We start from the raw sequence: 25,711 nt of genomic DNA, 5'->3' as shown, positions 1-25,711 counted from the left end.
AGAGTAAAACTAACTGATGTAGGACAGGAAGAGAAGAGCTGCTAGAGAAGAGTCTTTAAACAAGAAAGAAGTGATAAATTAGCAAATAAATGGAGACATTCAATTTATGTAGGAATAAGGAAATTCCATATTCTGTAGCAGGAAGTGGGTAAAATATATATGTAATACAAGGGTTGATTGATTTCAATTTTCTTTTATTTCTCTCTCTCTCTCTCTCTTTTTTTTTTTTTTTTTTTTTTTTTTTTTTTTTTTTTATGTTATGTTAGTCACCATACAGTACATCATTAGTTTAGGATGTAGTGTTGAATGGTTTATTGTTTACATATAAAACACAGTGCTCCATGCAATATTTGCCCTCCTTAAAAGGTAGGAAGAAGGTCATCTGGTGTAAGAATGGTGGAGGATGTGTCAGGGTGGTTGGGACAGGGAATATACCAGCATGTTTTCCTGGCAGTACTGAGAACTCTACCAAGTCCTATGTGATCTGATCCCTAATATTATGATCTGGTTGCTAATATTATGCTCTACAACATGACCTTTCATAGTAATGGAATGGTTCTCTTAGTCTCTAATCAATCCTATAAAATACCAAGCACATTCCTGCCTTAAAAGTTTCAATGTTTGTTTCTTTTGCCTGGAACTCTTTCTTTTGAGATACACATAGATCTCTTCTCATCTTATCAGAACTCTATTTTAATGTAAGCTTATGAAAGGGGTATTTCCTAGCCAACCACCTTATTACTTTCTATTTCCTTATTTCATTTTATTTTTCTTTTCTTTTCTTTTAAGATTTTATTTATTTATTTGACAGAGATCACAAGTAGGCAGAGAGGTAGGCAGAGAGAGAGGGGGAAGCAGGCTCCCCACTGAGCAGAAAGCCTGATGCAGGGCTCCATCCTGGGACCCTGGGATCATGACCTGAGCTGAAGGCAGAAGCTTTAACCCACTGAACCACCCAGTTGCCCCTCATTTTATTTTTCTTATTAGCACATATCATTACTTGACATATTGATTTGCTTATTTATGCCTGCCTTTTCCTTATAGAATTGTATTTCCACAGGTGCCTAGGTGATTCAGTAAGGTTAAGTGACTGCCTTCTGTTCAGATCATGATTTTGGGGTCCTGGGATTGATTGCCACATCGGGCTCCCCCTGCTCTGTGGGAAGCCTTCCTTTCCCTCTCCTTCTGCCTGCCACTCCCTCTGCTTGTGCTCCATTTTTCTCAAATAAATAAATAAAATATTTTTTAAAAATTGTATTTCTATGATACTATTCCCAGGTCCCAGAAAAGTGAGTGGCTGTTGGTGTTAATAACTAACTCTTTCAAATTACTGCCCAAATGAATGATTACTGAGGGAAGAAGAGAGAGAGTTTAGTAGAGATAAATTTCCAACATAATAGGAAGTGCATAATGGATAATGTCTCTATTGTTTATTCAAGAGACCTGGGTATGGACATAGTATTTAAATAACTAGAACTAAATCATAGTAGAATTGATAAAATTATCAAAAGTGCTTGCTTTTTAGGACAGTATTGACATGAGAGAGAGGATGCAAAGTACTTATTTTTGTTATACTCATTTAACATGGTTGATTTTTTTAGCATAATAACTTAATAACACTGGTAAAAACCAAAAGCAAACTATTATAAAAGGTTAGTTTGAGTGAAATGATGCATTTTACTGTCATTTCTGCTATCTAAAACTGTGATTGGGTGTCTCTTCTGCCACCACAAATGAAATAATTTGAAAAAGCTGAAAGCCCCCAAAATCACTTTTTTTTAACAATCTGCAATTAGGCATAGAAAAATATCCATTTTAATCCACCTAAAAAACCTGACTTTAATACATTCAAATATGACTAAGTTCAAGTCCATTCATCTCTAGCCAGGAGATGTGATAGTAGAGTGTCTAGACACAAAGAGCCTGTATTGAAATGTATGTTTTCCAGCTGTGTGGTGTCATGCAAGTTAACTATTTCCATTCCCTAGTTTCTTCATTGTTAAAAATGGGGATGTCTATACTTTAGAATTATGCTAGTGAAGAAATTAATGAATATACCAGGTGTACAATAATATCAATACATTGTTATGGCGAATGGTAACATCATCATAATTATTATTATTACTGTGTGTATTATTTTAAGTGATCTCCAAATGGCTACATGGGCTTGCCTCTTTTTATATATAAATAGTAAGACAATGGTGGAAGTAGACACAACAACATTATAGAACCAACACAAAGATTAAAGTTTAATCAAGAGCTCCTCTGGGGTGCCTGGGTGGCTCAGTGGGTTAAAGCCTCTGCCTTCGGCTCAGGTCATGATCCCAGGTCCTGGGGAATCTCTGCTCAGCAGGGAGCCTGCTTCCTCCCCTCTCTCTGCCTGCCTCTCTGCCTACTTGTGATCTCAGTCTGTCAAATAAATAAATAAAATCTTAAAAAAAAAAAAAAAGAAAAAAGAGCTCCTCTTAAGTGCCAGGCAATCTTAATTCACATTTGGTGAAATTTTGGCAGTTTACTATACAACACAAAAGGATAGTCTGTGGATTTTAGTGAAAATGAAAAGTGCATGTTACAATTCTCTGTAAGCTGAGTTTAAAATGCTGTTTGAGGTGGAGAGTTGGAAGTGTTAAGCAATAGTTCGCTTTTGTGGTTTAAGGTGGCTTGTGTCTTACCCCCAGTATAGCAATTCAAATTTTGCCACCAGTGCCCAACTGCGTTCTGTGTAGTCCTAACTTTTTAGAATTCTTTGTTTCATCCCTATGAATTATTTTCATGTGCATTTGTGAGTATGAGTGTGTGTTTGTGTGTGTGTGTGTGTTTAGGGCCAGATGTATATAAGAATTCTTTTAAATCATTTGAAATTCCATGTCTTTTGATGGGCTTTTAACAATACATCAGAAACTTTTCCTCTATGTAAAGTATTTTGCTATAAGTACTTGGCTTCAGATGGCTCACATATAGATGAGGGCCACAGGATGTGAAATGTAGAAGAGGCCTGGAGAACTTTCAGGTCTTCCTAGGATAGTTTCCATGGTATACAGAGGAGAATGCAGTCTGAAGATGGGACTGAACCAAAGCCAGATCTCTGGACTCCTGTCGAACTATTTCAACTGCATCATATAGCTTCAAACCACCCAAATGGACAAATATAACTCATGTTTGCTGATGGATTGGGTGTTATCTCCACGATTTTATTATGAATTTTTCTGCTTTGTCTGGACTGCAGTGCTCTTAAATATACATATATTTTGAGAGAGACGCTATTTTTTACCCACTTCTTCATAAAGAAATGTGGAAAATGACACTATTTATAGGAAGATAAAGAAAGTGGACATTTTATGAAGGCATACGTTTTAAATTAGATGAAGACATAAATCTACCGCTGAAATTACCTGCAACTATACAGACAATACTATAGCTCAAGACAATACAACACAAATCAGGTAGAAAATTATTCCCCTATAAATCTTAATCTTCCACAATTTTATTTTCTCTCGTCTATTTGCTATGTGGCACTCCTGAATTTTAGGTGCTAGGTCTATTACTTGGAAATAGGCTTGCCCTAATAAAACTGACATTTCTAAAGGGCTGTTTTCATAGAATCATGCTCTTGCTTCTAAGATCCCTAATTCAGCACCATTGACATAGCCTCAATTCTTCACAGAGAACAATACCAGGAACAAAGGGAGAAATAAAAATAAAAGGAGAGAGCAGATGAGAGCAGGGAAAAACTCTTAAAGCTGTTTTATTCCTCATAATTCAAAAAGTTATAACATTCATGTAAATTGAAACTCAACTTCTCCATTTTCACACTACCTTTGTACTACCAGAGATAGGCAAAAACAGACAGACTTTTAAATTATTTTTGGATAAGTTCTCCTCTTTAACAAAAACTTAATAAGTTTTTCTTTAGCTCCAGATTTTATCTCAAATAATGGATTGATTATATGTTATATGCATTCAGTTTTCACAGAAGTAGTGAAAACCCAGCAGGTTTTTAAGTGAACATTTCCAGTCTAAGACCAGAATATGAAAGAATAATGACTAATCTGAAAGCAGAATGTGGTCTCTTATTCAACTCTTATGAAATTCACACCAAAGTCTTCTATTCTCTTCAATTATGTCATTTCAGTTTTTCCTGTGGAAGGCAGTGTTTCAGCCAAGCTGAAATGAGTGGAAGTAAAACACTTCATCTTTGCAAATGGTTGTTTGCATGTCATGGTATCTCAAGCTTTTAGGTATCTTATGCATTATATTTCAAGTATCAGAGCCAAATGTGTTCTTAAAATAATTCTATATATTAATTTTTGACACCAGCTCTCCAACTCTATCTCTTTGTTTCAGTAAAGATAAATTTGCTTGTTCTAATTAATTATAGATGCTGCAGACTAAATTTTACTCTCATTGTTTTAGCAGAAATATGAATTTGCTATTTAGAAAAAAAAAAGTAAATCACAAGCAAAACATGGCAAATCAGGCTTTGTAAATAGAATATTTCAAAAACTTATTTACATAATGTTGGTAAGTGACAAAACCAAGGTTTTATTTCAGATAAAGTTATATATCACAGGTTAAGCACAAAGTTTCTTTGGTATGGGATTTATCATTGGCTTTAAACCTTTAAAACACAAATATACTTGGTGATTTATTACACAGTGCATTCTAAACGTGTCTGACCATAGAATTCATACTTCTTAGAGCATCTTGCCAGAAAAGAGTTTCATGGGACATCTTAAAAGACTGTGTGAATAAAACCAGTAATAGCACACTTTATAAATTTTAATACCACAGATGTTATCTTCCTTTTCTGTTCTGTCAAATAGAAGCAAATCCTTTAGGAACCATAGATGATTTAGAATATACTAATTTTATCAAAGCACAAATAAGTGATACTATAAGGTAGTAATTAGAGCCTTCTTTGCTTTTTATTTTGTTTGCGTATTTTATCAGTGATATACTTAAATGCTAGTAATATTCACCTGCTAACTATTCATTTACTTATAAATCTAAGATACCTTAAATACTCCTCAAAATACTTCCAGTTATTGTTTTGATTAAAATTTTATTGTTGCAACTTACTTTTCTTTTATCTTTTTATTTGATTAAATGCTGCATCTATCTTAGTTATTAATAGAGATATTGGATCAGTTTGAAAAATTCAAATTTATCATCTCTATTATATGGTTCATTTTTTTAAAAAAGAGAACGTTATTTAATAATTTTTATTTCACAAAGATTTCTCTATAACCTTTTCCATGCCACAAGAAAACAATTATATCCAAAAAGTTAAACTGTCAAATGGAAAATTTTTACAAAGTATGTATTAAAATATGAGAAAATGTTTGAAGTTGTGTATATTATTTATCCTCTTGCTTATTATTTTCCAATGACAGTAGATGGATTCCTTGCAAAACAAAAACAAAAACAAAACAAAACAGAAACCCACAAAAACAAAACAAAAAACCCCACAAATAATAAGGTGTTCAACAAATCAGCTACACACATATACTAAAACACACAGAAAATTTAAGAAAAAAATAGCTAAATTAAAGTTTAAACAACTTATGTTAAATAAATTCTATTTCCACACTTATATCCAGTATAGTGTAGGTCTACTTTGTCATCACTTGTCATTGATTTCATTATTGACATTGAATGCAAACCTTTTAAATAAAAACTTCTTTCTTGAAATATCCCTACCACAAGAAACTTTAGACCACCTAATTTCACAAAGGAAGTCAACTCTTTTGTTTAGGAGAGATTGTATTGTCAATGTATGTAAGTTCTATCTTTAATTTTTAAGTATTTTAGTATACAGTAAAATACAATACTTCATTAGGCTTAGGAAAACAGTTTTTTCTGGATAATTTATAATGATGTTACCATTTTTGGTTTGCAGCTTACGTAAATATTCAGGTAACCAACAAATTCATCCAAATTGGAGATTTTAAAATGTCATTTGTCTATTTGCCTGTCTGTTCATTGGTTTGTGTTCTTTTATAGGGGCAGAAAGGATGTTTTTAAAGCTACCAGTATTTTTCTAAATATATTTTCCAAATAATTAAAGAAAAAAAATGTAGAAGTCCTCTTAGCCCTAGTACTGGTATTATTTTGGGATTATGTGAGCACTCACTGAATTCTGATCTCCAGAGCTTAAAAATATCCCCATTGTGTCAAATATTATTGAGGTTACAAATGGATGCATTATTTTTATGTTATTAAATCAATAAAAGCTGATGTTGGAGAAATTGGAAGATTTTTGAGATGAAAGGAAACAAGATGTTGCTGTGTGCACCTGTTTCTGTTTCATGTGAATTGCTCTTCCATTACAGTGGACCTCCTGAAGTTCCAGAATAAAACTAAATCCTTTTAATCCACATTTTCTTTTGTTTTTATTACAATATAAAATGTTTACCCTATTCCGCCGTCTTTGGACTGGCTCAAATGTTTCCCTTTGTCGTGCGGTGATATATCATACAAGACTTAACCACAAAAGCAGAAACCAGGATAAGTACTTAATACAGAGGAATTTCCATGCAGCAAGCTGATTATGTAGACGATGTAAGATCTAAGAAAACAAGGCAAGGTAAATCAGAGATTAACAGGAGAGGAAGTTACTCTCCCTCTAGAGTTGAGCAACAAAGAGATGAGGTTTTATAACTTGTGCTGGAGACCCCAGCTTTCCTTGTAGTATTTGGATATATGGGGTGTGGGCTCCTAGGAAGCTGGTGGAGATCTAGATTCTCCCAAGGTCAGAGAGGTAGTGGGACAAAGAACATGGCATCCCTTTTCTTCATCCCATTAGTGAAACCTGGGTTAAAGCCAGCTGATAAGGGAGCTGGGCAAGTTTGGCAGTTGGAGTTGGCTCCTCGGGAATATAGAGAATAGTAGCACAGGGATAAGGAATGGCTTTGAGGAAAAAAGCACAAGGACAGCACGTTCTATTTGATTTGTTACTTAATACCTGTAATAGTTAATTTTATGTGTCAACCTGAGTGAATCATGGAATGCCCAGATAGCTGGTTAGACATAGTTTTTGGATATGTCCAAGAGGGTGTTTCCAGAAAAGATTAGCTTTTGAACTGGTAGACTGAGTGAAGCAGATCGTCATCTTCTGTGAATAGGCATCATCTAGTTCATTGAGGATCTGAGTAAAAAAGACAGAAGAAGGTTGAGTTTGCTCTCTGACCTACTGCATGAGACATCAATCTCCTCCTGGCCTCAGTGCTCCTGGTTCTTAGGCTTTGAATCCATACCATTGGCTCTCTGCCTCTTAGGCTTTCATTGTGTACTACCAGCTTTTCTGTAGATGGCAGATCATGAGACTTCTTAGCTTCTATAGTCACATGAGCTAATTCTTTATAATAATAATGATAATGTACATGTTCTATATTATATATGCTATATGTTATATGTATATTATATATATGTTACATGTGTATGTATATCTATCACCTATCTATATCTATCATCTATCTATCAATCTATCTATCCATCATCTTATTGGTTCAGTTTCTCTGGAGAACCCTGACTTATCCAGAACCCATCATCTCTTTGATTTCTTTGTTTAGCTCTCATATAGCAATTGCATTATACTCCTCCCTCCTACAACATGGGGCTATTAAAAATCATACACACATACATCCTTTCTTCAATAATCGGAGACACAAAGTCCATCCATTTTCATATCCATGTCTATGGCATTATGCAGACCTTTGTGTTGGGTTATAGATATGGCTCCTCGTGGTTTGGTGACATTTACACTAAGTTCTTAAGTAAAGCACAACCTCAATCAAAATAGTAATGGAAAGGGAAAAAGGAAAATAAATAAATATATGATAAATATCAATTAATAAATTAATGTCTGTATAAGTAAATTATAGAGTAAGAAGCCTCCCAGAATATCTGGAGGACTCCAGACATAGCTTTCCCTCCTGCTTTATATGCTATAAATTTGTGTCAAGTTAGTATGCACAGAATCTCCCAGAGATTTCCTTACAAATGAAAATCCAAGGTCCTGCCACATCTCTCCTACCCAAACATGCAAGCATCCATGTGCACACACACACAAATGGAGATTTGGGAGGGGCTAGAAATTGATGCAGATGATTCATGAATTTTATAGTGGGAAACACTTTTTACCAAAAGCCCTAGTTTTCAGTTAAGTATATTCCTTTGTTTCCCAAGAACACTAGAAATTGTCTTGCCTCAATTTTGTTCTGTGAAGACCAATTGCTTGACATTTCCTCATTGCTTTCAATCCTTATGCTACAAATTATCTTATGTGGAAATACACTTGAATTGAGTATTCAGAGGCAAGTAATTTCTTTGGGGAGCTTCTGAGAATTACTCCTTTGGAATGAAGGCAAAGGAAGCAGGATAGAACAATGGAGAAAGTGGGTGGTGTTGCAGACTCAGCAGACATCAGCCAGGGTCCCAAATGCACTGAAGCTCGGATGTCTACTGGAGGTAGTCCCACACTGTGGTGAGGGAGTGGAACCTTACACTAGTCATTAGACGTTGACTGCCTTTGGAAATGCAATCTGGCCTTTGGCCAGACAAAGCTTTTCAGAGTAGGGCAATTTCCAGAGATAACTGACAGTTGAAAGGTGTCAGCTGCCAGAATCCCCAGCCCCTGAATAGTATTTTGATCCTGAGATAGATCTGGGGAGTTCACAAGAGCAAGAGCTAAATCTTATTCATATTCAAATTCTGTATTTTCTTCAAATATTTTTCATTCTTTAACAACTCTAGTTCTCCATAGCCACTTCCTTTTCTACGCATAATTTATGGTCTATATGTACCCAGCTGGAATCCATCGGTGACTTCCTAATTTTGTGAATTAAACATACATATAGCTATATGTATGGAGAATCAAGTATTCAACAATATACATATGTCAATTCTCCACACATAAAACACTTGCCCCTTCAAAAGAAAGAACAGCAATATATAGTTATTTGAACATGCATGCAGTTCAAACTAGATTCATGTTTAGTAGAGATTATTGCATTTATTTATATATATATGAAGAAAAGTAATATTCAGTAGTCAGACATATTTTTAGTTTATTAAATGTTAAATATTGTTTTAAAATGCATATATGTTGAAACAAAACATCAGAATATTGGTAATTGTTGAAACTTTGTGATGTTATGTGGGGTATGTTACTTTTTTAATTTTTTACTTTGTGTATGTTTTAAAAAATAATCTTTAACAATTTTAAATTTATATCAGAAACAAAATACATGCAAAATGACAACTTTAGTGTATTAGAGTTCTGCAGAAAGAAATGAACCAATAGGATACACACATGCACACACACACCCCTACATACTTATGAGGAATTAGCTCATGTAACTATGGAGGGAAAATCCCACATCTGTCATCAGCAAATTGGAAACCAAGGGAAGCTGGTGGCATAATTTGGTTTCAGAACTTCGGACTGAGAATTAAGGGGGCTGGTGGCATATATCTAATCCAAGATCAGAAGATAAGATGTGATGTCCCTGCTCAACCAGCAAAACAGGTGAAAAAGGGGTGAGTCTCTCCTTCCTCCGTCTTTTGTTCTAGTCAAGCCTTCAGTGGATTGGATGATGGCCACCCATATTGGGAAGGACAATTTACTGAGTCTATTGATTCAAACCTTGGTCAGTTTCAATCCAAAACACCTCACACACACACACACAGATGTTTATCTAGTCACTCTGCGGCCAGTCAAGTTAACACATAAGATTAACCATCACAGATCACTATTTTTCTTTGGAATCCCAAAATAAAATGATGATAGAAGATGATAATTCAGTTCACTCTGAAATATGTTTTCAATGTATGAGTGAGGAAAAAAACACAGTAAAACTCTATGAAAATCAAAACACTGAAGTATTTACATTTGAGGGTTAATAAACATTTAAAAAATCCTAAAGTGGATTTATGGATAAGAATATACGTTATGCATCATGAAAATTTTAAAAGTTCATATATAATAGCTATAAAGGAAGAAGATTCTGTCAAATCAAGTTACAAGAATCCCTTCTAATCCACTAGGAGATCAGTATTTGAAAATATGCATACACATTTATGTTCACATAATCAAATTTAAATTTGTTCAATCCTTCTAGTCCCACATTTTAGCTTATTCATCCACTCTTATTTTACATTAGCAGTATTAACTTTGCAAGTAAAATTCCTCAATCTTTTCTATTTACTTTCCACAGACAAGCTGGTACTTACAGAAACACAATACACGAGGGTGACTATTAAAGGCATACTGAATATGAAATAGTTGTTATGAATACAGACATTGAAACATCAAATTTTGTGTTTATTAAATGTCACTGATTTTAATCTGTCCTTCCTATTCTTATGCAACTTACCTGTCTGGATATAACTTTACTGGTTCTTATTAAATGGATTACTACATTTCATGTTTGTAAAGGGTTATTACAGGTTGCCTAACCCACAAGGCTGGACTAGAAGGTCAATGACAGATTTGCTTTGCAAAATGTCATACCAATTGATGCCATGAGACTGGCCATGGTCCAATGGTAATTCATTTATAAATGTAATAGTGCTCTAATCAATTCTAATCTAAAAATACCTGAAAATGACATTTGTCCTTAAAACTCGTGAACACTGTTTCTGAGTAGAAAAGCCAACATGGAATGAACAGAGAATTTGGTTAGCCAACACTCTAATCACTAGAGTTAGAACAAAGGAAAAGAAAATAACATACATACATTTATATTTATATATATTCTTGTATAGTGCTTGCCAGTCTCATGCATAGAACAAAAAAAAAGCACAAATTTTTATGAATTTCTTTTCTTGAAAATGAGGTTAGTTCTTTTCATAGAGCCTGATTCTTTGTATTTCATATGAAGAAGTGATAGATTATATAATAATGTCATAAACTAATCTGAACAGTAGGGGAAACTAAAGGAGAGCCCACCTAAAATAGTGACTGTAATTTCATTGATAAGAGTTTATTTGCAGTAGACTTCTCTCCCTCAGCAAGGGATGATGATAACCCTCTTCAATTGCCTTAGACGTGAAGGGCAGATAACTGAATTCATGGTAACTTGTCAATCAGAATGACGGCATCATTCATGGTTCACAGTTCAATCTCTCTGTTAGTATTTCCTTAGACTAGACACTTTTTTTTTTTTTAAGCTGGAATGGGAAAAACACTAGTGCTCATGCTACCCAGAGAGAGCTAATGTCTTTATACATAAAATGTTGAAGGTTTTGTTCACCAGAAATTCTTATATGAGAACAAAGAATGATATTTCCTGAAGAAATTCATGTGTCAAGTCATCTGAAGCACCTGCCCTACCTAAAGCTGGTCTAGAGCACCCAGGGTAGGTGGCAGGTGGCCCATGGAGAGGCACCATAAGCGTGGCAGAGCTTGTGAGATTCTCATAGCAGCCTCAGTGTGAAATTAGGGGAGAATAAACAATGTCTAGGGAGAATTTCTGTGAAAAATCATCTGTGATATTCAAAGTGAAATTCCTGCTCTTACACTCTTAAGGATGACAAACAGAAAAGATTAGCATTATTATTCTGCTTATTTGTGATTCTATGTTGATGCAATGGCCTATAACTGCCTTATCCAGAATTAACAAGGGTGCATTTCAAAAGATGACTGACTTAGTGAGCAAGAGATACTACTCTGTTCTAAGCCTGTAACAACATAAAATGTTGTGGAAGAGTTTTCTAAGGACAAAATGATTTTACATCATTTGATTGTATATGCGTTATGAACACGTCTTCATGTATTCCCAAGTTTTATCCCAAAGAATCATAAGTGGTATATGTAGTGTTTGAATTCTTAGTGAGGTGCAACCAGAATCACTTCTGTGTCACTCAGAAAGGAAAAGCGATATTAAAATAACACTGAGTGAATCACCTGCAAACCAGGCAGGCCAGAGAACCAGATATGGAAAACATCCTGTTGGGAACAATAAGCAAAAGAGCATTCAGAACTGACAGATGCAAGATAACCTGCTGCTAACACGGAATGTTAGCCACTCCAGCTCGTGTCCCCAACTGAGCTTGTGCTGGTCCTGCGGGAAAGCCAGCTTGCCGCAGGGACCACCGGTGCTAATGAGAAATCTTTATTTTTCCAGTTTCTTTCCACCACTGAGTGCTGTTTTAAAATCTAGACAGGTGTATCTGATTAGTGAAGCCTAAATCCAAGGAAGCCTGTAATGCAGATATCTGCTATTTTTAATGTCTATAGTGGTAAGTTGACTGACTCTCCACCCCCAAAGTCTCACAGGTTAGATATTAACTAAACAAAAGATGGGGGAATCAAATACTTAAATGACAAAAAAATTATAATAATAAATGTGCTAGTGTCCACTTAATTGATTATGAAATACCATATAAATATTTTCTACATGTACACATACGCAATTCTTATATGAGTAACAAGAGGTAATCTTAGAAGTAGAATAACTAAAATTCTCATCAGTTACTGCATCTATTTCTTCAGGGATTATCCTATGTTCCAGAATATTGCGTGGCATCAATTACCAATTTGATATTCCCTGATTAATGGGTTGAAAAAAAAGTTAATCTCAACCAAGATACCTACATAAAATAATGGACAGAAAGCATGGGAAAAAGAGGAAATTGAATTATATAAATGTATACACAATGCAGTGGTTGAAGAAGGTGAAGATCTTGTTTCTGAACTAGTTACAAAGCAGACTATAATATTATTTTTTATTTCTATTCTTTATTGCTAGGATGACTGTATATGCTGGTTTTCTCAATACAATCATCGTTTACACTTGTCATCCTGACATCCTTATGACACAATATTTATTCCAGGTTTTAAAAATAGTACTGTTATTAATTGTTGTATTACCTGAACTGATGTAGGTTATTGAGGTTCCACTGTATTTCTGATCTCTATTATGGTTTTGTCTAGGGCTGTGTAAGACACTTTGCTAACAGAGTGTTAAATTTGAAAGACATCCAGTAATAACTTCCTAGATGCAAAGTAACTAATACTTCCACTTCAAGGAGAGCAGGAAGGGCATAATTGATAAATTATACTCAGAAAAAACAAAAAGGAAGGCTACCTTTTTGGAAGTTCAGTGGTTGTGGGAGATTAGAAATCACTGCCCTTGTCAGTCACCCTGCGTCTCACCCTGTTGTACCATGCCCTGGTCACAAAGCATCAAACCTGCCAATTAGCAGGGTCAACAGGAAACATGGAGACTCTTTCAAATTCATGTAAAATATCAGCAGAGAAGAGTGTGTAGGTATTTTTGCCATACAACTTGTAGAAAATAGTATAAATGTTATTGCTACAGTGGTTTTATCATTTCTTATAGTGTGTAAATCTACAATTATTTTTTATTGTCATAACATTTTTATTTTGCAACATATCTTCATATCAATAAGCTGAAAGATGCATACTTAATAAGACATTAAGAACTAATTTTCTATTTCCTGAGGCAACCAAGGATAAACATACCTTGAATACAATATTCACTAATGGGCCGCAGTCATTAAGCACATGAAAATAAGAAGACACAAAATCTGCAGAAAAAATAGTATCTACTTCAAAAATTGTAATGAATGATAAAAAAAATCTGTGAACTCCCCAGTACCTAATGTAGTGTTTGTCACGCAATATACATTTAACAAACCTTTTAAAAATAAAGTTTTTAGTACAAGTAGCTAGAAAAAATGACAAAATAAAGACTAAAAAGTGAAAATTTAAATTTAATTTTAAATACAGAAATATATTATTAAATTAAACAATAGACTCTCTCCAAGATTTTTCTGTAGAATATCATAAAGATAGGCTAGATTTGGGTAAATTTGGAAAGGAAGGAAACAAAGAAGGGAAGAAGGGAGAAAGAAGTGAAAGAGGGAAGGAAAGAAGGAAGAAAGGAAGGAAAAGAAACAAAGAGGAAGGAATGAGTCATGACAAAGTGTTGTAAATGCGAGAGGTGATATGTCTGCAGATTAGAACATTTTAAAAATGATGTTTTAATAAATTTGATGATATATATTTCAATATATTTGAAAAAGTATATATTCTAATAGATTAATAAGCTTAGAAAAATATTTCTTGGGGAAGGGAAAAAAATCAAATATAAATGTATTTATATTTACTTACATATTTGATAATTAAATTTAATTTAAGAAAAGGGGGAAGGTAAAGAAAAGCAAGAAAAGAAATCTTACATTCAGAGAAATGTTTTGATACATAGAGTTATTGAAGACACAGTTATATATTAGTTTGGAAGCATGAGTTTTATCTACATCAAATGAAATATATCATTTCACCATGTCAAGTGAATGATTTCACTCATTTTTGATTCAAAGTTTTCTTAAGCATGATATAATATTATACAAAAGTTATAAATGTCAATAAATATTGGTTATTGGGTTGGCCTCATTAAATGAAAGGGAGTATTTACAAATTCTTAAATAACAGGTTTTTCAGCAGTGGTATCAGGTGTTTCAAATCAGTTTTGTTAATTATCATAAAGAAGCCAATTCATGGAATCAAAGAGGAGATTTAGAAGATTTATAAAGCAAATAAGTATTAAAAATGTAATTGTCTTTGAATTTATAGTAGAAATGCAAAATTTAGCATTTGTAATGATGAGATCATCTACAGTGAATTAAGAAACAAATGAAATAGAAATTTATTTGCTGTTGATGGTGATATAGACATAATAAAGTCTTTTGTATATATGTGTATATGTACATACATGCAACATACATGATGAAAGTAAATGAACTACATTTTTGTAATGAAGTTGATAGTAAATACTAAAAAAAAAAAAAAAAATCTAAAAAAGCCTTCAGCCTAGCAGTACACAGTCTTAGATGTATCTGATAATATGAAGGACTGCATTACATACACATCAACCTAAAGGTCCTAATATATTATTTAACTTATTTGCAAATAAATTCTCCCATTTTTATCATTACTTTCAAAATATCATTTGGAGGGGCGCCTGGATGTCTCAATTGTTAAGTGTTGCCTTCAGGTCAGGTCATGATCCTGGGGTCCTGGGATAGAGCCCTGCATCAGGCTCCCTGCTGTGCAGGAAGCCTGCTTCTCCCTCTCCCACTCTGCCTGCTTGTGCTCCTTCTTTTGCTGTGTATCTCTCTGTCAAATAAATAAATAAAATCTTTAAAATTATATAGATAGATAGATAGGTCATTTGGAAATCTGTAATCGAATTAGAAAATCAAATGGAACACAACAAAAATTGAACTTTTGAAATTTTTAATAAATGCTATGATTGAAAACAAAGATTGTAAACAGGAAGGTATTTTTAAAAAATTCTCTTTAAACAAGCGTGGAAAGATCTGAATACATTAGACAATGAGAGCTCAAATTAGGTAAAGGATTTACCTTGAAATTTTGTACTTAGTTTTTAATGTATCTTTTTATGAGAGTACTTTTTTGAAAAGCTCTTATTCTTAATAGGGCAAATTTATATTCTATAATAGATTGGAATAAAATTGAGAAAGCCTTTAAGTTTGTAGCTTCTCAATTAAGGCATGCTTTCATATTTGATAAAAAAAAATTCCTTTGGAGTAAGTAAAATGATAGTACCTGTGAAAAATATTATGGATGATTGTGTGTGTGTGTGTGTGTGTGTGTGTGTGTGTGTGTAAATGTATATATACATATAAGCAAACAATTTAAGTGGAAAAAAGAAAGTAGAATTGAAAAATAACCTCTTATTTAGCAGAATTTGCTCTGCACTTGCCATATCTTGGTGCCTAGAGTAAGCATTTTCTTGGTTAAAATAGGGTAGTATAAAGAGAGATTTGAAGAAGTTTCAAAATTTTTTGAAAATTTTATTTATTTATTTGGCAGAGAGAGAGAGACAGTGAGAGAGGGAACACAAGCAGGGGGAGTGAGAGAGGGAGAAGCAGGCTTCCTGCCAAGCAGGGAGCCCGATGTGGCGCTCAATCCCAGGACCATGGGAGCATGACTTGAGCTGAAGGCAGACGCTTAACAACTAAGCCACCCAGGCACCCCCCAAAAGGATATTTTTAATGTTTGGATACTCTTTGTAGAGTAATTACTAATGTTGCTTTAACACAGGTGTGTATATATTGGTTTGTGTGTATGCTCCTTTTAGATAGAATTTTATTTATTTTATTTTATATTATTTTATATTTTATTTTGTTTTATTTCTTTTCAGTGTTCCCAAATTCATTGTTTATGCACACATCCAGTGCTCCATGCAATACACACCCTCCATATTGCCCACCACCAGGATAACCTAACACCCCACCCTCCTCCCCTCCAAAATCCTGTTTGTTTTTCAGAGTCCATGGACTCTCGTAGTTCATCTCCCCTTCCAATTTCCCCCAACTCCCTTCTCCTCTCCTTCTCCCAATGTCCTCTGTGTTATTCCTTATGGGCCACTAGTAAGTGAAACCATATGATAATTGACTCTCTCTGCTTCACTTTTTTCACTCAGCATAATCTTTCCAGTACTGTCCATGTTGATACAAAAGTTGAGTATTCGTACTTTCTGATGGAGACATAATACTCCAATGTATATATGGACCATATCTTCTTTATCCATTCATCAGTGCAAGGGCATCTTGGTCCTTTCCACACTTTGGCGACTGTGGCCATTGCTGTTATGAACATCGGGGTACAGATGGCCCTTCTTTTCACTGAATCTGTATCTTTGGGATAAATACCCAGTAAAGCAATTGTAGGGTCATAGGGTACCTCTATTTTTAATTTTTTGAGGAATCTCCACACTGTTTTCCAAAGCGGCTGCACCAATTGGCATTCCCATCCCACAGTGTAAGAGTGTTCCCCTTTCTCTACACCCTCTCCAAAACTTGTTTACTGTCTTGTTAATTTTGGCTATTCTAACTGGTGTAAGGTGGTATCTCAATGTGGTTTTGATTTGAATCTCCCTGATGGCTAATGATGATGGATATTTTTTCGTGTGTCTGTTAGCCATTTGTATGTCTTCTTTGGAGAAGTGTCTTTTCACGTCTTCTGCCCATTTTTTTTTTTTTTTTTGACATGATTATCTGTTTTGTGTGTGTTGAGTTTGAGGAGTTCTTTATAGATCTTGGATAGCAGTCCCTTGTCTGTAGTGTCATTTGCGAATATCTTCTTCCATTCTGTGGGTTGCTTCTTTGTTTTGTTGACTATTTCCTTTGCTGTGCAGAAGCTTTTGATCTTGGTGAAGTCCCAAAAGTTCATGTTGCTTTTGTTTCCTTTGCCTTTGGAGACATATCTTGAAAGAAATTGCTGTGGCTGATGTCGAAGTGGTTACTGGCTATGTTCTCCTCTAGGATTTTGATAGGTTCCTGCCTTAGGTTAGGGTCTTTTATCCATTTCCAGTTTATCTATATGTATGGTTTAAGAGAATGGTAGAGTTTCATTCTTCTACACATAGCTGTCCAATTTTCCCAGCACCATTTATTGAAGAGACTGTATTTTTTTTTAAGATTTTATTTATTTATTTGACAGAAATCGCAAGTAGGCAGAGAAGCAGGCATAGAGAGAGGGGAAGGCAGGCTCCCTGCCGAGCAGAGAGTCTGGTGCGGGGCTTGATCCCAGGACCCTGGGATCATGACCTGAGCTGAAGGCAGAGGCTTTAACCGACTGAGCCACCCAGGTGCCCCAAAACTGAATTTTTTTGACTGTATATTTTTTTGCTTTGTAAAGGATTATTTGACCATAGAGTTGAGGGTCCATATCTGGTCTATCTACTCTGTTCCAATGGTCTACATGTCTGGTTTTGTGCCAGTACCATGCTGTCTTGGTGATCACAGCTTTGTAGTAAAGCTTGAAATCAGACAATGTGATGCCCCCAGTTTTGTTTTTCTTTTTCAACATTTCCTTAGAAATTCGATGTCTTTTCTGGCTCCATACAAATTTTAGGATTGTTTGTCCCAGCTCTTTGAAAAATGCCAGTGGAATTTTGATTGGGATGGCATTGAAAATATAGATGGCTCTAGGCAGTATAGACATTATTCTTCAGATCCATGGACATGGAATGCTCTTCCATCTTTTTGTGTCTTCTTCCATTTCTTTCATGAGTGTCTCTGTAGTTTTTTAAGTACAGATCCTTTACGTCTTTGGTTAGGTTTATTCCCAGGTATTTTATGGTTCATGGTGCTATAGTAAATGGAATTGATTCTCTAATTTCCCTTTCTATATTTTCATTGTTAGTGTATAGGAAAGCAACTGATTTCTGTATACTGATTTTGTATCCTGCCACATTACTGAATTTCGGTATGAGTTCTAGTAGTTTGGGGGGTGGAGTCTTTTGGGTTTTCCATATAAAGTACCATGTCATCTGTGAAGAGAGAGAGTTTGACTTCTTTGCCAATTTGAATACTTTTAATTTTTTTTTTTTTTTTTTTTTTTTTTTTTTTTTGTCTGATTGCTGTTGCTAGGACTTCTAGTACTATGTTAACAACAGTGGTGAGAGTGGTCATCCCTGTTATGTTCCTGAACTTAAAGGGAATGCTGTCAGTTTTTCCCCATTGAGGGTGATATTCACTGTGGGTTTTTCATAGATAGATTTTATGAAATTGAGGAATGTTCCCTCTATCCCTATACTTTGAATTGTTTCAATCAGGAATGTATGCTGTATCTTGTCAAATGCTTTTTCTGTATCAATTGAGAGGACCATGTGGTTCTTTTCTCTTCTCTTATTGATTTGTTCCATCACATTGATTGATTTGCAAATGTTGAACCACCCTTGTAGCCCATGGATAAATCCCACCTGGTTATGGTGGATAATCTTTTTAAAGTACTGTTGAATCCTATTGGTTAGGGGCTTGTTGAGAATCTTGGCATCCATATTCATCAGGGATATTCGTCTGAAATTCTCCATTTTGGTGGTGTCTTTGCCTGCTTTGGGGATCAGGATAATGCTAGCTTCATAAAAAGAATCTGGAAGTTTTCCATCTGTTTCTACCTTTTGAAATGGCTTTAGGAGAATAGGTATTGTTTCTTCTTTGAATGTTTGGTCGAATTCTCCAGGGAATCCATCCGTTCCTGCGCTCTTGTGTTTTGGGAGGGTTTTGATAACTGTCTCAATCTCGTTACTAGATATTTTTCTATTCATGTTGTCAATTTCTTCCTGATTCAGTTTTGGAAGTGTATAGGTCTCCAGGAATGCATCCGTTTTGTCTAGGTTGCTTAACTTATTGGTATATAACTGTTGATAATAATTTCTGGTGATTGTTCTATTTCCTTGGTGTTAGTCATGATCTCTCCCTTTTCATTCAGAATTTTATTAATTTGGATTAATTTGGCCAATGGCTTATTGATCTTATTGTTTCTTTCAAGAAATCAGCTTCTAGTTTCATTGATATGTTCTACTGTATCTCTAGTTTCTATCTCATTGATCTCTGCTCTAATCTTGATTATTTCCCTTCTTGTGTGTAGGATTAGCTTAATTTGTTGTTGATTCTCCAGTTCTCTAAGGTGTAAATAGAGCTGGTGTATTCTGGATTTTTCTATTTTTTGAGGGAGACTTGGATGACTATGTATTTCCCCCTTAGGATTGCCTTGTTTTATCCCCTAGGTTTTAGACAAAAGTGTCTTCATTCTCATTGGTTTCCATGGATTGTTTAAGTTCTTTTTTCATTTCCTGGTTGATCCAAACATTCTTAAGCAAAGTGGTCTTTAGCTTCCAAGTGTTTGAATTCCTTCCAAACTTTTTCTTGGGGTTGAGTTCCAATTCAAAGCACTGTGGTTTGAGAATATGCAGGGAATAATCTCCATCTTTTGGTATTGGTTGAGCCCTGATTTGTGACCCAGTATGTGGTCTATTCTAGAGAAAGTTCCATGTACATTTGAGAAGAATGAGTACTCTGTTGTTTTAGGGTGGAATGTTCTATAGATATCTATGAGGCCCATCTGGTCCAATGTGTTATTCAATAATTTTGTTTGTTTGTTTGTTTGTTTGTTTCTTCTTCCTTTTCTTTTTCTTTTCTTTTTTTTTTTTTTTTTAGTGCTCTTATTTCTTTGTTGATTTTCTGGTTGGATGATCCGTCTATTACTGAGAGTCATGTGTTAAGATCCCCTACTATTAATGTATTCATATCAATATGACTCTTTACCTTGATTAACAGTTGTCTTATGTAGTTAGCTGCTCCCATAATAGGGGCATACGTGTTTACAATTGTTAGATCTTCTTGGTGGATAGATATTTTAAGAATGATGTAGTGTCCTTTTTTATCTATGACTACAGTCTTTAGTTTAAAATCTAATATCCGACATGAGAATTGCTACCTCATCTTTCTTTTCGGGCCCATTGGCATGAAAGATGCTTCTCCATCCCCTCACTTTCAGGCTGGATGTATCCTTAGGTTCCAAATGGGTCTCTTGTAGACAACATATGAACAGATTCTGTTGTTTATCCAATCTGCAACACTGTGCCATTTTATGGGAGCATTTAGGCCAACCATGCTGAAAGTGATTGTTGAAAGATCTGTTTTTATAGATATCATGTTGCCTGTGAAGTCCTTGTTTCCATAGATTGTCTCTTTAAATTTCTGTTCTATGACACTCTTGGGTTCTTTCTTCATTTATAGAACACCCATTAATATTTCTTTTAGTGCCAGCTTGGTGGCCACATACTCTTTTAAACCTTGACTGTCTTAGAAGCTCTTTATATCTCCATCCATTTTGAATGTCAGCCTTGCTGGATAAAGTATTCTTTGCTGCATGCTCTTCACATTCAGTGCTCTGAATATATCTTGCCAGCCCTTTCTGGCTTGCCAGTTTTCTGTGGACAGGTCTGACATTATTCTGATGGACCTTCCTCTGCACATAAGGAATCTCTTCCCCCTAGCTCCTCTCAAGAGCTCTTGTCTAAAATTATGATTCATCAGTCTCACAATGAAGTGTCTGGAGGTCTTTCTAGATTTGGTGATCTTAGGGGTGATCTTTCTGTCTCTAGGACATGAACACTGGTTCCATTACCCAGATTGGGAAAAATTTCAGGGAGAATTTGTTCAACTATATCTTCTAGTCTTCTTTCTTTCTCCTCCCCCTCGGGAATTCCAATAATTCTGGCATCGGAATGTTTCATAGCATCATTTATTTCCCTGATTCTGTGTTCATGGCATCTAAGCTATTTGTTCCAGGCCTCCTCCTGATCCTTTTTCTCTATCAGTTTGTCCTCTGGATCACTAATTCTATCTTCTGCCTCTGTTACACTAGCTGTTAGAGAATTTAGATTAGATTGGATCTCACTCATAGCATTTTTAACATCTTCCCGGGTGGCTTTCACTTCTGCCCTAATCAATTTCATGTTGTCATTAATGGTTTTCTCCAACCTAGCCATTGCCTGGATAATTGTTACCCTGAATTCCCTTTCTGACATACTGTTTATGTCCATATATAATAGCTCTAATGGAGAGGCCAAAGTCTCTGGATATTTTCTCTCTTGGGTGCTCCTCCTCCTAGTCATTTTGGTGATTGGTGTTTGATGGGATGTGTAGCTGAATATATCAACAACGATCCAGGCAAGTTTCATCCTGGAACACTTCTGAGCAATCAGAAGTCACCACCAAAAAGAAAGAAAAAAGAGAGAGAGAGAAACAGAATAAAAAGAGAAGACCCAGCTAGAGTGGGCTCCAAAGGTAAAACTTATGAGGTATACATACAAAAATGGACAAACAAAAAGACTGACAGAAGTAAATAAACAAAAATAGACAAAGTAAATAAACAAAAGTAAATAAACAAAAATAGACAAAATAAAACCAGCCAAAATGAACCAGCCAAAATGAACCCCAAGTTTAAGATTTAAATAATACCAGAACAAAAATAATTACACGGAAACACTGACAGAAGAAAAATATGGGAGGGTGGTTATAAATCCTAAATGTGGGCAAAGAATGTTATTTTGATTCTTCCTGGGTGTATCTTGATACCTTTGTTAAAGGACTCAACTTTACAGAGATAAAGGGAGATTAAAACTGATCTATATATAGGGGTAGTATTGATTAGGGAAGAGGATTACCTTGAAGTTTATATCTTTATGTATATTAAAAAAATAGAAAAGCAAAAGAAAAACACATGTATTTGTATGAAAAAAGTTTAAGTTAAAAGATTATTATGGAATATGTTGTATTAAACCTCTAGGTGTAATGGTAAGTAGGTTAAAAATTTTAAACAGAACAAGAATATTGATAATGAATTAAAAATCAAAGTTGTATGTATGAATTTTAAAGGTTTAGGGCAATACCGGGAGCTTAATGTATTGTTTTCTCCTGATATTGGAGTTGTACAGTTTTATGAGGACCCTGTGGTGGTTGTCCTCTCGTTCTTTTGGCTGACATTCTGAGGAAGGGGACTGCTGCATTGTTTTTCAGGCAGTCTTGCTTGGGATGAGTCCTCCAGCCCCTGTTAAGGGGCTGGGCTCTGTGGAAACCAGTTTTTCAGGCTTTTGTTCTCAGGAGGTTTTTGTTCTTTGGTGGCTTTTTGTGGTTTGTTTGTGGGAAACAAACTGCACGCAGACCTCCATCTTAGAGAGAAACCTTGGTCTGCTCCCCTCTGTGGTCCAGAACACACAGACTCCCCCTCTGCAAACTCTACTGAACCATGCAACCTCCCACATGCAGTGCACATCCCCAGAGATCCTCTCTAGGGTGGTCTGAAGTGCCTGCTTGTCTCTGTACCCCTGTTCCTCTAAAACCACCAGCAATATTGGTCCAAGGAGCCTGCCTCCGGTGGCTGCCTTTGCAGGGACTGCTGTCTGGGGTCCAGACTTCGGGTTGCCACCACTGGCTCATGTCTAGAGATCAAGCTGAATTCCTTCAGGCCCCTGCTGGGAGAGTTTAAACCCTCAGCCAGTCCTAGAGATCACTGGCTAGCTCCAGGACAGAGCTTTCTCAGGCACCAGAGGGGAGTGGGTCAGAGCCCAGTTACACAGTGTGCAAAAGTTCTAGGGAGCTCAGGCTGGCACTGTCATCAGACTCCCTCATGCAGGGGTGGGAGGGTGCCCAGCTGAGCTGTAATGCAAGCTGTGCAAGCGAATCTGCGGGTCCAAGCGGATCTGCCACACTCTCTCTGTGCACTCAGGCAGTGGCCATACTGGGACCGTGGGTTTAAGTCTGTGCCCATGATTGCCCAATTCCACCAGTTGCCCCTTAAGATCTTTTGCTCTTCTTGAGTATTTTTAACCAGACTCCAAGTTAATGCTGGTCCCCAATCACTGGGCACTCTTGTTTTGGAGTATTACTTTCCAATGGGTTGCTTCTGGTGGTTCCCTCCCCCCTTCTGTTTATCCTCTGATATCAGTCCGATTCCCACTCTGCTTTACCTCTCCACTGGAGTCATCCTCCCCTGTAGAGCTCCAGAAGTGTATAATCCTGCATCTCAGGCTGATTTCATGGGTGTTCAGAATATCCTGATAGATAATTAGCTCACTTTGGGGGGGACCGGTTGAAAAAAGTTCTCCTACTTCTCCGCCATCTTGCCCCTCCTCCTAGATTTTTTTATGTTTTATTTGTTAAATTATTTATTTATCTAAGCTTTTTTTAATTAACAAAGAAGTGTTTCAGAAGTGATGTAATTTGAATTATTTTAGGCAACTTTTTAAACTCTTCAAAAGTGTTTTCATTTGGAAATTGTCTCACTTTCTCTTCCATAATCCAATTCATGTTCTCATCACCTTCATGGAGCTCCTTTGGAGGGTGGTTACATCTCAGTGGTGGAGCAAGCAATCTTTCCTGGGAACAGAAACAAAAGAGAATTTTGATGAGTATTCACATAAGTCACATATAACCTTACATTCTAGCTTATCTGTGAAAAGTAACTCCCTCAAACTCTTTTGTGAAGTCACTAAAGATTATTAAAGTGAAGAAGGGGTGGCCACCCTAAACAGAGGGGATGGGTCACTTCCACTGGCAGGGGAGGCTCACTGCAGATGGTCTGGTAAATATTCTCTGAATCTTTCAGCCATTTATGGACACACACATTCCATTTCTCCCTCTTCTGTGATTCAGTGGCTTAGAATTTACATGAAACTCAAAGCTATGAATTCAACTGCTGTTGAAGTTTGACATTCTGAAAGAGAACAGTGTTTGGTTTTCAGCCCATCTAAGCTTTACCCCTGCAGGAGAATGAACATCACATGAGTCCACTCAGAATGTTCCTGTTTTCAGCCCAGGAGTTCAACACAAACTCCAAATTCATGTGTAATATGAGAGCAAATTTCCCACCCCATGGTACTTGAATTTCTCATTCTCTTTGTCCTTACCTGGGTTCCCTAAAAACACAGATCCTGAAGCAAATCTTATGTGCCAAAGTTTTATTGAAGAACACAATCCCAGGACGGGAGTGAGGCAGAAAAGTCCGGAGAGAAAATATGGCTAGGAGTGTTTCCACTATGGCTAGGAGTGTTTCAGATTTCTATAAATCTGAAGTTTTATAGAAAACATAACTACTTGCTCTGACTGGGACAAGGCTTTATAGAAGCATCTGAACTTCTGGATTTCAGAACAATCCATCTGAGGGAAATAAAGAAGAATTTATCCTCTGGCTAGCTCCAGCGTCGCATGGAGTGTTATTGCCCCACCCTGAGTCTGTGTCGCATTCTCTGGCCTCTCCAGAGTCCCTGGGATTCCATAACAGTGAACACATAGGCACCTAGGCTCTTTGCCAGTCAATGCCATCTGCAGGGATCTGCAAAGTGTAGCCATGTTGACAGTAGAAATCATAACCCAGCTCAACCATCATAGATATGATGCAAGCCTTTGATAAGGTGGCTTTGTTCAGAGGCCAAGGCAAAGAAGCAGATGTGTGATGAAAACTTTTGATATACTTTTCACAGGTTTTGATGGCAGTGGCAACTTAGTCTCTCAAAGGCTTGTTCTCATTTAGCACTGTATTTCAGGAGACTACAGGTGATAATTTGATAAAGAGTGTTACAATTGCACTCCCTCTCTTGCCAAAATCCTGGTTTTAAAAATCAGATGGGATTTTTTTTTTTTTTTTTTAAACCAAGCAAACTGGATAACCATCTCAGTCTTTCTTCAAATTCCTCAAGTCATTGTTGCTGACAGTCATTCTGGTAAGAAAATAAGTTGACAAATTTTATGGAGTGATCAGAGATAAATTCACTCATACAAGGTAAACTGATCTTCAGTGAGGACCAATAACACACTTGGGGGAAATGATAATTATGTTCAACAAATGGTGCTGGCAAAATTGTATATCCACATGCAAAGGAATAAAATCAAACTCTTTGGCTTACACCACACACAAAAATAAACTCAAAATAAATTCATAACCTAAACATGAGATATAAAACAATAAAACTCCATGAAGGAACCATTAGATAAAAAAATTCTAGACATCTGTCTTGTCATGATTTACTTGATGTGACATCAAAAGTACAGGCAACAAAACCAAAAACAAGTGGAACTACATCAAACTAAAAAGTTTTTGCACAAAAAAAGGGGAACAATCAACAGGCTATGGAATGTGAGAAAATATGTGTGGACTATCTATCAGAGAAGGGGTTAATATCCAAAATATATGAGGAACTCCCACGACTAACCCTCAAATAACCCAATTAAAAATTGACAAATAACTTAAACAAGACATACAAATAGCCAAAGTGCAGGGGGAAAAAAAAAAGCTCAATATCACTAATCATCAGAAAAATGCAAATCAAAACCATAATAAAATATTACCTCATACTTGTTAGGAGGT

Source organism: Martes martes (assembly GCF_963455335.1).
Source record: "Martes martes genome assembly, chromosome: 1".
Lineage (NCBI taxonomy): Eukaryota > Metazoa > Chordata > Mammalia > Carnivora > Mustelidae > Martes > Martes martes.
Note: the sequence above shows the minus strand (reverse complement) of the source record.